Raw genomic sequence first — 12,638 nt, 5'->3', positions numbered from 1 at the left:
AAGAAAAACTAACGAGTCTTGATTTAAAAGTACCAAGTATCATCGAGTATCAAGCAAGCGCGCGTCTCCCTTGACTCTCAGTCTCAGTGCGCGTGCGTCACTCGTATAGTTACAATCCATGCACACATGTACTGTTTACTATAACAATGTGACCATGTGTGTGTGTGTAAGGCATCTTTTATTTTGTGTTTGTATGTGTGTGTGGGACACACCGAATAGAGACTCACCTGCGCGCTTGTGTAAGGGTGAGTCTCTGTTCGGTAAACTGGTGTGTGCGTCCTACAGAGCAGCCACCTCACCCCTACCGCCACTAGTGCCTGTGTGCGTGTGCGTGTGCGTGCGTGCATGTGTGCGTGTATGTATGTGTGTGTGCATGCGTTTGTGTGTGTGAAAGTTGTCCTACACAGCAGCCCCCTTTCCCCCCTTCTTCCTCTCCTCTCTCTGGTATTGATTCTTTTCAAAGGTAAAATGCAGGTTAATTTGTTTTATTTTTACTTTATATTTTGTATGAATTATTTTTATATAAATATTTTTGGGTTGTGGAACGAATCATCTGAATTTCCATAATTTCCTATGAGGGAAATTCACTGTTTTAATATATGAGCATTTTTCTGTAACTAAATATGCTTGCAATCCAAGGTTTAACGGTACTTTCTTTTTCCTTGTCTTGTTATAGGGGGGCGCATCACTTTTCTTTGTCTTTATTTTACCTTGTTGGTTTTAGGTTTGTGTGTGTGTGTCTGTGTGTCTGTGCATACAGCCCAATTTTTTTTTCCTTGATCATTCAATATGTAACAGTATTGGTGATGAGACTCTCAGCCTTTAGTGTCATTGTTTCTGAGTGAGTGGATTTTCACCTTCCTTCTGTCTGTTTACATTTAAAGGTCACAAGTTACACTCCTTTTTAACTGAGTTTGCATGACTTATAAATCTCCCTGTGTGTGTTAACTTTCAAGCTCAGATCCTGCATTCTGACAAACTTGATTTTCTTTCAGTTTTTTCTCTCTGTCTTAAGAGCTAGAGAAAACTGCTTACATATTAGCAGTTAGCCGTTAGCCTAGCTTAAACATTTATCCTCTTAAAAAGTGCCCAGAGAACTGAAGATTCCTTTTTAAGGCCTTTAATTCCTTTAATTAATGTTAATAATTAATGTTAAAGACAGGAAGCATCACACCTTTCTGATACCAGTCTGACTGCTGGAGCATCATTTTCTTTTTTATTTTGTTTTAAATTGTTAGAAAATAATTAAAATGTCTGTGAAATATGGGCATGGAAGCTGATGCCACTGTCATGATTTTGTATGTTTGAGAAAATGGTTTTAAGGTTTTACTGCTGTGGCTTCACAGTAAAGATCTGTAAGGTTAGTTGAAAATAAAAAACAGTGTTAGGGGACATTACCTTTTAAAGTATCGGGGGCGGGGGGTTGTAGGACGACTTTCACACACACATGGATTAGGAATGACTGCTGTCTGGCTCACGGATTACATATATTGTCTAAATAACGGATTACATTTTTTTAAACATAATTAAATAACTGAGCACTTAAATGGCGGACCTAACATGTTAGATTACAAGTTACATCAAAAAAGTAATCCAAGTACTCTAATGTTACTTTGTATTGCATTACACCCAACACTGACAGAAAAGCACACTCTATTTATTATTTAACATGCACACACAACTTCTACGTTTCTACTTAGTTTACTGTGTTCATATAACTCATATAAATTATGTACATTTATTCATTTGTTTACTTGTTGTGATGTGGTAACAAAACCCACTTTAATTGATATTTAAGCAAAACACAGTGATAAAAATTAAGATCATTTCTCAAACTTCCTAATATGTCTCCCAAGACCAACATGCTCTGTATCATAAACTGTGTATTTCATTTCCAGCAGAAAAACCTAAACCTGAACTCACATCAGACCTTAAAGGAGCTGCACTGACGGGAAACTCAGTGACTCTGACCTGTAGACTGAAGCTGCCGTCTGCTGGATGGAAGTTTTACTGGACTAAAGACAAACAGACCACTGAGACTGTGACTGGAACATTTCACTACTTTATCAGATCAGTTAGTGTCTCTGATGAAGGTCAGTACAGGTGCAGAGCTGGAAGAGGAAACCCAGTCTACTACACACACTACAGTGATGCACTCTGGGTAAATGTTACTGGTGAGTAAGAGATGCTCAGTAGGGCTTTTTTTAAAATTATCACACCAGATATTTACACACTTGCATTAAAGAAAAAGTATAATTTCTAAGCATTGGTGTGTTAAGTAATGACCAGCGTGAGGGTAAATGAATTCAGATAATCATCAACATCAAAGAAAAGTCGAATGACTGGTAATGATGGTGCCGAGTCTGAAAGCCTAAGAAGATTACAGAGTGCTGCATGATCTGAAAACAGTATAATCAGAACAAAGTGTTCCCAATGGGGGCCTCATCCACACCAACACACACTCTTAACTCTAATAACATGGTCAGTTTCAGCTAGGCCGCCTTGCCAACAAGTCTTGTAGTGAAACACAGAGGAAATCTCTAGCAACCAGTTTACAAATCCAGTGTTTTCCCATAAATCATGATCTGATTCACATACAAATGCTAATTTTGATAAAACACAAAGGTCAAATCAGTTATTACTTTTCCTTCCTTCTTGTTCCTCTGCTCCTGAATGACAGTAAGACATAAAGTCAAAGTTAACATGAAGTGAAATGTTGATAAGGCATTGTGGAAACACCATAAACCTGATAAAACATGAGGAACTGGTGACTAAAGAGCATGAGGAGTTACAGCAGAAGTGAGGAGAAACTGAGAGAGCGCACACACACACACACACACACACTGACAGAAGCATTGTCGAGGTATTCAGTGATAAAACTAGGTTATTTTAATATAGACATTATATATGAGCCACTTCTTAGCTCCGCCCCCTCTTCCACGAGCGTTGCTGAATGAGAATGAATCACTGTGTCTGGAATCATTTCAGCATGAATATACACATGGCTGCGGTCTGATCAGGAGTATGAATCGGTATGAAAAGTCCAAACATTTTAATCTTAGGATACAACAGGGAGTTTGGGAATGGATAGTTATTAGATTTATTTTATTCTGACAGGTCTTTCTGCATGTAGTGAGGGCCAGATGAAGCTTCATTTAGGTGTAGATGTAGTGGACAAATCCTGTGTAGCAACTAGATCGTAACATCACACGCAGCACAAGTACTATGTAGATGTAGTTGCACTGTTCAAAGAAATGTTTATGCACATAATCAACATCTCTGAATACTTGAAAATTAACTGAAGAGTGCATGAGCCTTTACTTAAGCGCCAAACGAGTTGTTCACGTGATTCCAGGAAACACAAAGCTTCGTTTGTCATTGGTCACGTGACTCTTGGGTAACTCACACACACCTCGAATCGAGGCTTTATTTGGACATGCCCCCTTCTGCTCGATACAAGTTTTGGAGCTTCTGTGTCATAGTAACATCACTATTTGCATGTTTTCACATCCTCTACAGACATACGGCATGCTCGCTGTAGTGGTTATGTTCCTGGCAGCTCCATACTACACGAGTGTGTATGAAACGTTAGTGTACATCACAGCCAGAGTATGTGTCTGGCTGTGATGTGCACTAACATACAAAGAAAAGGTCAGTCTCACCTTTTTGTGCCAAGGTTTAGACAGCTGATTGACGTCAGAATGTGCCATTTTTCAGACTAGACTGTGTGTTTTGACTGTTTTAGGGTCTGTTCATGTATCACATGTTTTGTGTGCTCAGTTGTGTTATTACCCAAATGAAAATTGACCCAAGTTACAGTAGAGTTGCTTTGGTTTAAGTATCTGATTGCAGTTAAACAGTGGCATTTTTTTTCCAATAGGCCCGAATGTATTATTTCTCGGACTGCCTTAAACACAGATGTATGTTGCTTGTAAGTTATAAGTAAGTTTAATAAAAGCAATTTGGTCTATCTGATCTGTTATCACCCAAATAAGGACGTGTTACCTGTTGAGTCTGGTTCCTTCTGAAGGTTTCTTCTTATTGCCACCTCAGATAGATTTTCCTTGCCATCACCACCCTCTGCTTGATCACTTGGGGACAATCTGATAATTATAATTTATACTTTATATAATTTATATATATTGTATATTTTGTTACACTTTTTTCTTTTTTTTTTACTTTTGGTTCCTGAGACACTGTGGACCGCAGATAAGTTTCATTTGCTTCAAAGTGGAAAAGCTTCTCTCTCCTGAGGCAACAGTGATAGACAATGTTAACAGTTAATGCAAGGCAATGCTTAAATTGTCATAAAGCTCCAAGAGATTCTCCTTGTAGATGTAATGTAACATTTCTGCAGGTGTAGATACTGTATGTGATGTAGAAACAGCTGCTCTCACTCCAAGAATCCTGTCCTGACTGTCAGTGTCTCCCAGTGTCTGCTCCAGATTCTTACATCATGAGATTCTAAATCCACTACTGCAGAAGGTGCTTCCCCTTTTAAAAAGCTTACAACAAAAAACAAAACATCGCTTCTGACTGAATAAACTAAACGATTTCTCTAAATTCTTTAGAGAAAATTTTGTCAAGGAATTTTGTCACTGTTTTGAGGAAAACCTGAATCCTTTTGACAATACTTCATCTTTGTTGGTCAGTTATTTTCTCAGTCCAAAACGCTGAGTCATTGGAAAGCACGATTTTGCTTTCCAGTAGATTATGGGGCGGGTGCTGGGTATCAGGGACAGGTATCATGGTTCATTCTTTCCATACAGTATTCAATGAGGCTCAAACACTCTTAGTCCTGTTACTCTGAATCACACAGGAGTTTATATGTGCAGAGCAGAGTGTCTTTCACACATACTACAGCAAACCACAGCCTCTGTGTGTCACTGGTGAGGAAATACGTTAACAACTATAGTGTGTGATTTTATTATTATTCTTATTAGGATTTAAAGGAATAAAATTACTGATATCCATCAATATCTATCTATCGACCTATCTGTCTGTTTTTCTGTCTATTGTTAATTGATTACATCATGCATGTTTAATATGTTCTGTTTACAATCATTTGTGTGTTTCAGATGAGTCTCCTCCAGTGTCTCTGATCATCAGTCCCAGCAGAACTCAACACTTTACTGCTGACTCTCTCTCACTGAGCTGTGAGGACCAGAGAGACTCTACAGGATGGACAGTGAGAGGACACACAAATGGGACACTGTTTAATTGTTCATTAGTTTCAGGCTCTACATGTAACATCAGCTCCCTCTTTACATCACACACTGGAGTTTACTGGTGTCAGTCTGAATCTGGAGGACGCAGTAATTCTCTCAACATCACAGTGCACAGTGAGTCTTTAATTGTCTTATCAGTAATATATTCATATGGATACCTTGAAAACATTAAAAAATAGAGTACAGTTAAACCTTGGATTGTAAGCATACAGTAATTTGTTCCGGAAGCGTGATTGTATATCAAAACATTCGTATATCAAAGTTAATTTCCTCATAAGAAATAATAGAAACTCAGATAATTTGTTCTACAACCCCAAAACATTCATATAAAAATAATTAATACCAAATATAAAGTAAAAATAAAACAAATTAACCTGCACTTTACCTTTATAAAGGCTGGTGTGAGTGAGGTGAGAGGAGGAGGGGCAGGGGGGTTATTGTGTAGGACGACTTACTCTCACACACGCGCACACTAACGAAACTGCTGTTGTCTAAACTGTGACATTGCATTGTTGTTTAACAGAATCACCTTCCACACTGCTACAGCCTATTTAACATTTTTCTTTACAGAGGTCTTTATTGCTGTACAGTGACCAACATACAGTTACTACACTTTGACACGACATAATGCTACACACACACACACACACACACACACACGGTCACAATTCTATAGTACCAGTAGACGTACACAGATGTTGACTATACAAGTGATTCACGCACACTGAGCCTGCGCATGAGAGACGATAACCCACAATCCCACACTGCATGAGTGAGAAAAATCACTGGCTCAGTTGTGATCATGTGATGCTTGACAAAAAAAGCACATGCATACTACTCATAGTGTAAAACTATCAAGGTAAAATTTATTTAAAATTTTTTGCTCGTCTTGCAAAACACTCGTAAACTAAGTTACTCAGCATTCCAAGGTTTTACTGTATTGTAAAGAAACAAACTGATACATCTCTCTGCATCACTGCCTTGTTTAACAAAACATATGTTAGTTCTTGATCAAAGCTTTAAAGGGGTCATACAGCACTACATGCACTATTTTAAGCTGTTTGGACTAAACTGTGTGTTAGGAGAGTGCGTACAAAACCACTCTACGATTATAAAGAGCCGCCCAGTGGTTTTCTTTTCGTTTATTACAGTAACATCCCCAATGCGGGCTCAGCAGAGGTCATGAGCATTTAAATTAGCATGTACTGAAACAGGTTGCTGAGAACAGAGCTAGTTTTTACCAGGTAAAAGTAGTGTTTTTTTTACACATACCTTTTGAATTTTTAATTAACTTATAATACAAACTTTTCATTAGGACCCTAAAGATCATATTAACATTTAATGAAAAATATAATGTGTAGGACCTTTAATTTATATACTACATTTAAAAAATTAATTGTTCTTAATTTGTTCCATGTTAAAATTTACAATGTTATTTGGGTCTCAGGGAGGGCAGCACTATTAGGTACAAAATGTAAATATGTTCTATAACTGAGATTAATATAAATTTTAATATTAATTATACTGTGTAAACAAATAGAAGTCAAACATAAATCCTGTGGTCTCAAGGGAAAAAAAAGCTATAAAATCTACATAGGGTTGATTCCCTACAGTGCAACATGGCGACTGGTTTCAGACCCATTGTTCTGTATAATTCACATAACTTCTTTCTTGTAGCTGTCATAATCATTTCCATAACTTTTCATTACATTTACATTTAGGCATGTGACAGATGCTCTTTTCCAGTGCGACCTAAAAAAAGGTGCTTAAGTTTATGTCATCCACATCATCCCGTCTGCATAGACATGGCAAAGTAAACTAGTCACAGACAGATGTATTTAATCCATGACATAACTTTCACTTGGGCAAAATCTAATGCCTTTAAGATCCAAGACCCAAACTCCCACTGCCATATCTCAACACATGGACATTATAAATTAATTAATTAATTTGGTATCAAAATGGAGCTTTTTTAAATAAAAAAAAACAAACAAACAAAAAAATATTTATAACAAAAATCACCCAAAATGTAAATTAGTAACACATTTGATGTGACGGGTCAAGTTTTTACTGCTCATCTGTCTATATTTCCAAAAACTTATTTTGGTCATAAATATGGCAGTGTGGTCGTACTGTAACGTTTACATGCTACAGATCAGTAGAGGTCTTTATGCTACAATTATATTTGTATTTGAGCCACTCTATGCTTCAATGTTCTCTTTCCTACAGATGGTGATGTGATCCTGGAGAGTCCTGTCCATCCTGTAACTGAGGGAAATCCTCTGACTTTACGCTGTTTATATCGCAACACAAACATCTCAGACTCTGATGCTGATTTCTATAAAGATGGATCAGTTCTCCAGAAGCAGACTACAGGAGAGATGACCATCAGTAGTGTCTTAAAGTCAGATGAAGGTTTCTACCACTGTACACACCCAGAGAGAGGAGAGTCACCGAAAAGCTGGGTTTCAGTCAGAGGTGAGGAAACCACGTCTACTTACTTGAGTTAGATTTGTAACAATGTGATTTCTAAATTTAAGTATTTAAATGGATATCTGGGTTCTTTTCATTTTCTAATTTCAGCTTCTGGATTCCCTGTTGTAATTGTAGCACTGAGTTCGGCCTTCGCATTGTTTTTGTTAATGATCTTACTGATCGTGCTGGTGCGCTCGAAGAAGAAAAAAGGTTTGATAATCAGCTCTCTATGTCTATAACATGATTAATATGTCCAAAGACAATTGTGCACTTGCTATTTATTTTATTTTTTTTAAACATGATCTTGTTTCACCAAATATATATTACTGCTTTACTCTGTTGAGAAGGTGTAGAATATCAGACTCCTTCTGCAGTAATTCTGGACACCAATCAGCCTACAGGTCAGTCTGTGTTAACAATAAACACACCATGTGTTTTTGACATTAGTTATTTTTCTCCTCTAAAGTCTTTTTGTTCCTATTTAAAGGTGGTGAGAATGTCTATGAAAATACTGATTCTAAGACCACAGGTAAAGTTTATATAAATATTTTAACATTTTTCACTATGCCATTATTTATTTAACATATATGAAGCCAACAAAAAAATCAAGGCAAAAAATAAAAAAAATTATCTGCTTGTATAGAGGTCTGCACAACTGCTGATGATTAGCAACACCTGGCTGAAACTTAGGGTTAGTCCACACGAAGCCGGTGCGTTCCCTATCCGATAATTTTTTCCCCTCGTTCTAAAAAAAATTGCGTACACACGAAACCACTGAAAACGCTGTAGTTTATATGCCAGACCAGTATGGGGCGCTGTAATTCTGCCATAGAGATACACTATACACGGAGAAGAAGACTTTGAGCATGGCATAACCTTTGCGCTGTATACGAACCAGGATGGTGTTGTCCATTATCGCTTGTTGCTCATAACAGTTGCATAGAAACAAAAGATTTCGCTGTAATAAAGCTAGTAGGCTTTGTAGCAACACGAACACAATCATGTAGTCCGCCATTATTGTTGTTGCTGTTACATGTGACGCAGCCGACACGTGATGTGATGACATCATTGTTTCACAAAATATACGGATTGGCTGTACACACGAAGACGCAAGGGTGTCGTTTTCAGATTTATCCACTTTGGGACCCGGTTTCAAAAAATAGCGGTTTCAGTCTCCTAAAACGCTGGATCCGTGTGGACGAAACGGCAATACGATAAAAAATTTATACGTATACAGCTAAACTCTTGTGGACAGGCCCTTACCCTCTTAAACCCTGTAGAAGCAATAGGGGGTACTTAGTATTGGCCTTATTTTTTTATTATTATTTATATACTTTATACAGTATATATTAAAAATCTCAAATTTTGGGAAACCGTTATAGAGAAAACTAAAGGAGGGAAACAGTGTGATTAAATCAGTAAACACCTCGAGGTATTACCGTGCAGTAGGCATCTATACCAGCTGGTGCAATTAGAACTTGATGCATGAACCAGTGAGAAACAGGTGCAGATGATGATAGATGATCAGGCCAGTGATTAGTATAAATAAATGCATTGTATTTAGTATATTTCATTTCTTTAATTACATTTGCATAATTTCGTTTAATTTTGTATGAAGAAATGAGAGTTGGCTTAAGAAATAAAGTGTGTCTGTAACCTTTTATAGATGCTACCGCTGAACCAGAAAATGTGACTTATGCTGAAATTGAACTAAAAAAACAAAAGAAACCAAAGAAAAAGCCAGGTGGGACTAAATTCTTTTAATTTACTTACAGAATTGCAACCTTTTTGGATTTCATATTACCCATTTGTGTAATTGTCTTAAAATGACTGATTTGAGTCATAAAATGACAAGATAATAGATAATGTACTATACATGTGCTGTAGTTATGGAAATTTAAGTGGTTTATCTTAATGAATGCTAACTGAGTGTCTGTTGCCCACTAGGAAAGAGCAGTAAGGGAGATGAGACTGTGTACTCAGAACTGAAGCAGGACACAGATAAAGGTAAGAAGATCTAAAAGTGTACACACAATCTCTCCAGTCAACACTATTGCTTAAACAAAGAGAGAGATTTACACTACCGTTACTAAATTTGGCAGTTTCTCCAATAGAGACGTACAAATGAAGGCACAGCCATACACATCACTCAAAGAACCAGCAAGGATTAATGGCCTGGAAATCAGAACTAGTACATAAGCACCATGAAGCCAAGGGATTTAGGAATTTATTTCTGGTGTTTTAATAATCTCTTTTACTTTTATCACATTTTTTATCATTCAAAATCAAATACTGTAGATATGGCTTGATGGTGTGGTTTAGGGTTTAGTGGTTGGCTACAGCTAAATTTCCACCATTTCCAACTGTTAATAGTGTTTACTTGTTTTTATATGATCAAATAACATCAATATCTCCTTCTTGGGTTACCCTAGAATAAAGGTAGTTTAATTAAATAATACAACAGTTTTAAGATCATCTAATATATTTGAAAGTTTGTACCAAAGATTTACTGCTTGACAACTTCGACAGTTCTGTAGCATAATGTGAATTTTTTCTGTAAGCCATTTTAACAGACACTCTGGGAAGGTTTTGTTTTCCAACCATGCCTATGATTCAATTACAACTGTGCTGATATTTATCACAACAGCACTCCCTGTCATTTGATACTGCTTAATTATCATCTTCCTGCTGTCTCTCTCTCTCTCTCTCTCTCTCTCAAACACACAGACACACACACACACAGATTACTTTGACTTGATACAGGTTTATTTTGAGAAACATTTATACTGAGATATGTGTATTTACCTTGAATTTGCCTTTTAAACACAACCTTTTATCTTTGGGATGCTTTAAATGTGTTCGATATTCACTGGATATTTACACTTTAAATACAAGTAAATACAAATCACATAAAAAGGCCTTAAAATGCTTTTTTACATTTTATAAATGTAACACAAAAATAAAATAGTTCTTAAATAAAGACAGAGAAAAGTTCAGAAACGTGTTTATTTATAATTAAATAGAATACATTTATTGCATAATCAATCTGTGTCTTAAATGAACAACTCAAAAGTGATGATGCACAAGGAACATGCATGAGGAGGATATGAGAAAGAAATGTAAATATGGTCAAAATTGCAAATTTAGTTAGTCTCTTATTGTCCCTGATTGTCTCTGGTGGATAAGTCGACAGCGACAAGAAAAAACTCCCTGAAATAGTATAAATCGAGTTTCATTTCAGTGAGTAAAATAAGTATTAGTTCCCCTAACAACCAACAATAATTCTGCCTCCCACAGACTGGTGATGTGCTCATGTGGACCACAGATTAATTTACAAAGCTGCTTCTAACAACAACTCCTTATGTGTATAAAAGTCACCTGTCCACAGAATCTCTATCTTCCATTACATTTGTAGCCTGTCACAAGAAAAACATTTGTTTCCATTTCTTTAATTTAATTTACATTATTTAGTTTAATTACATTTCTGTATAAAGAAATAAGTGGGAGCTAAAGATGTTTGTACAGCATTGTAGTTACTTACGAGTCTGTAATCTTTTATAGATGATGCTGCTGCTGGACCGAGTGATGTGACTTATGCTGATATTGTACTAAAAAAACTAAAGAAACCAAAGAAAAAGCCAGGTAGTACTAAATTCTTTTAATTTACTAACAGAATTGCAACCTTTTTGTATTCCATATTACCCATATGTGTATTTATCTTAAAATAACTGCTTTGGATCATTCAGTAATTAAAATGAAATGATTATAAGGTAGTCCATCTAGATGTGCTGTAGTTTATCTTAGTCAATGCTTAATCAGCTTATCAGTGTCTGTTGCCCACTAGGAAAAAACAGTAAGGTAGATGAGACGGTGTACTCAGAAGTGAAGCAGGACACAGATAAAGGTAAGATCAGCTAAAATACTTTTTTTTTTTTTCTTAAAACAACTAAAGAAACCAAAGAGAAATGAGGGTATAATAATAATAATAATAATAATAATAATGATAATGATAATAATAATAATAATTATTATTATTATTATTATTATTATTATTATACAGATGTTAATAGAGGTAAATGTAGTGTAGTTCTGGAAGTTTAAGTGGTAAACAGAATGGTGTGTGTTTCTTAGTGAATGTTAATTAAGTAACTGTTACTCACTAGGAAAGAGCAGTGAGGGAGATGATAATTTGTACTCAGAAGTGAAGAAGAACACAGATAAAGGTAAGATAAGATAAAAGTGTACACATAATCTCTCTATACAACAGTATTGTTTTGACAAAAAGAAATATTTACGCTTTATGTATCATATCCATTAATATAGCTGATGTTTTTACAGAGACTTACTTGTGATCATCAGAAACAGTAGTTTATACTACTCATTATCATTTTCATTTATACACACTTACATTTCATACAAATGTAAATAATTATTTTGATTGTGTAAGGCTGCTTTGCCACAATGTCAATTGTTAAAAGCGCTATTCTAATAAAATTGAATTGAATCTAATTATTTGTACTGTATATTTAGAGTGGAATGTAATTCGTAAAAAAAAAGAACTAACGAACAATAAAAGAATCGACAAGAAATACATTGACAATAGTGGCACAGTGATGTAGCACTGTGGCCTTACATCTTGCGGGGTCGATTCCCAGCTCGGGTCAATGTGCATTGAGCTTACCCTTTGGTGGTTTGCCTTTGGTTACTCCAGTGTGTGTGTGTGCTTGTGCCCTGTGATTGATTGGTACCCTGTCCAGGGTGTATCCTTCCTGGGACCCTAAGTCCTCTAAGCTACAGGCCTGCTGTGCCCCTGTACAGGATAAGCTGTATAGATAATCAGTGAGTGAGTAAATAAACTGAAAGTGACTTAAAAATTGTAAACCATACAAAACTGATATTAAACTTAATATTAACTTGTCCTGAGAATGTGTTGGA

General features: G+C 36.1%; 1 pseudogene; it reads left to right on the top strand.

Annotated features, from left to right (window-relative positions):
* LOC128520437 (titin-like) overlaps window positions 1-12,638 on the top strand; it is a 105,029-nt pseudogene that overhangs the window by 78,740 nt on the left and 13,651 nt on the right.

Source organism: Clarias gariepinus, chromosome 1, assembly GCF_024256425.1.
Source record: "Clarias gariepinus isolate MV-2021 ecotype Netherlands chromosome 1, CGAR_prim_01v2, whole genome shotgun sequence".
Classification (NCBI taxonomy): domain Eukaryota; kingdom Metazoa; phylum Chordata; class Actinopteri; order Siluriformes; family Clariidae; genus Clarias; species Clarias gariepinus.
This window is presented reverse-complemented; position numbering and strand designations above follow the sequence as displayed.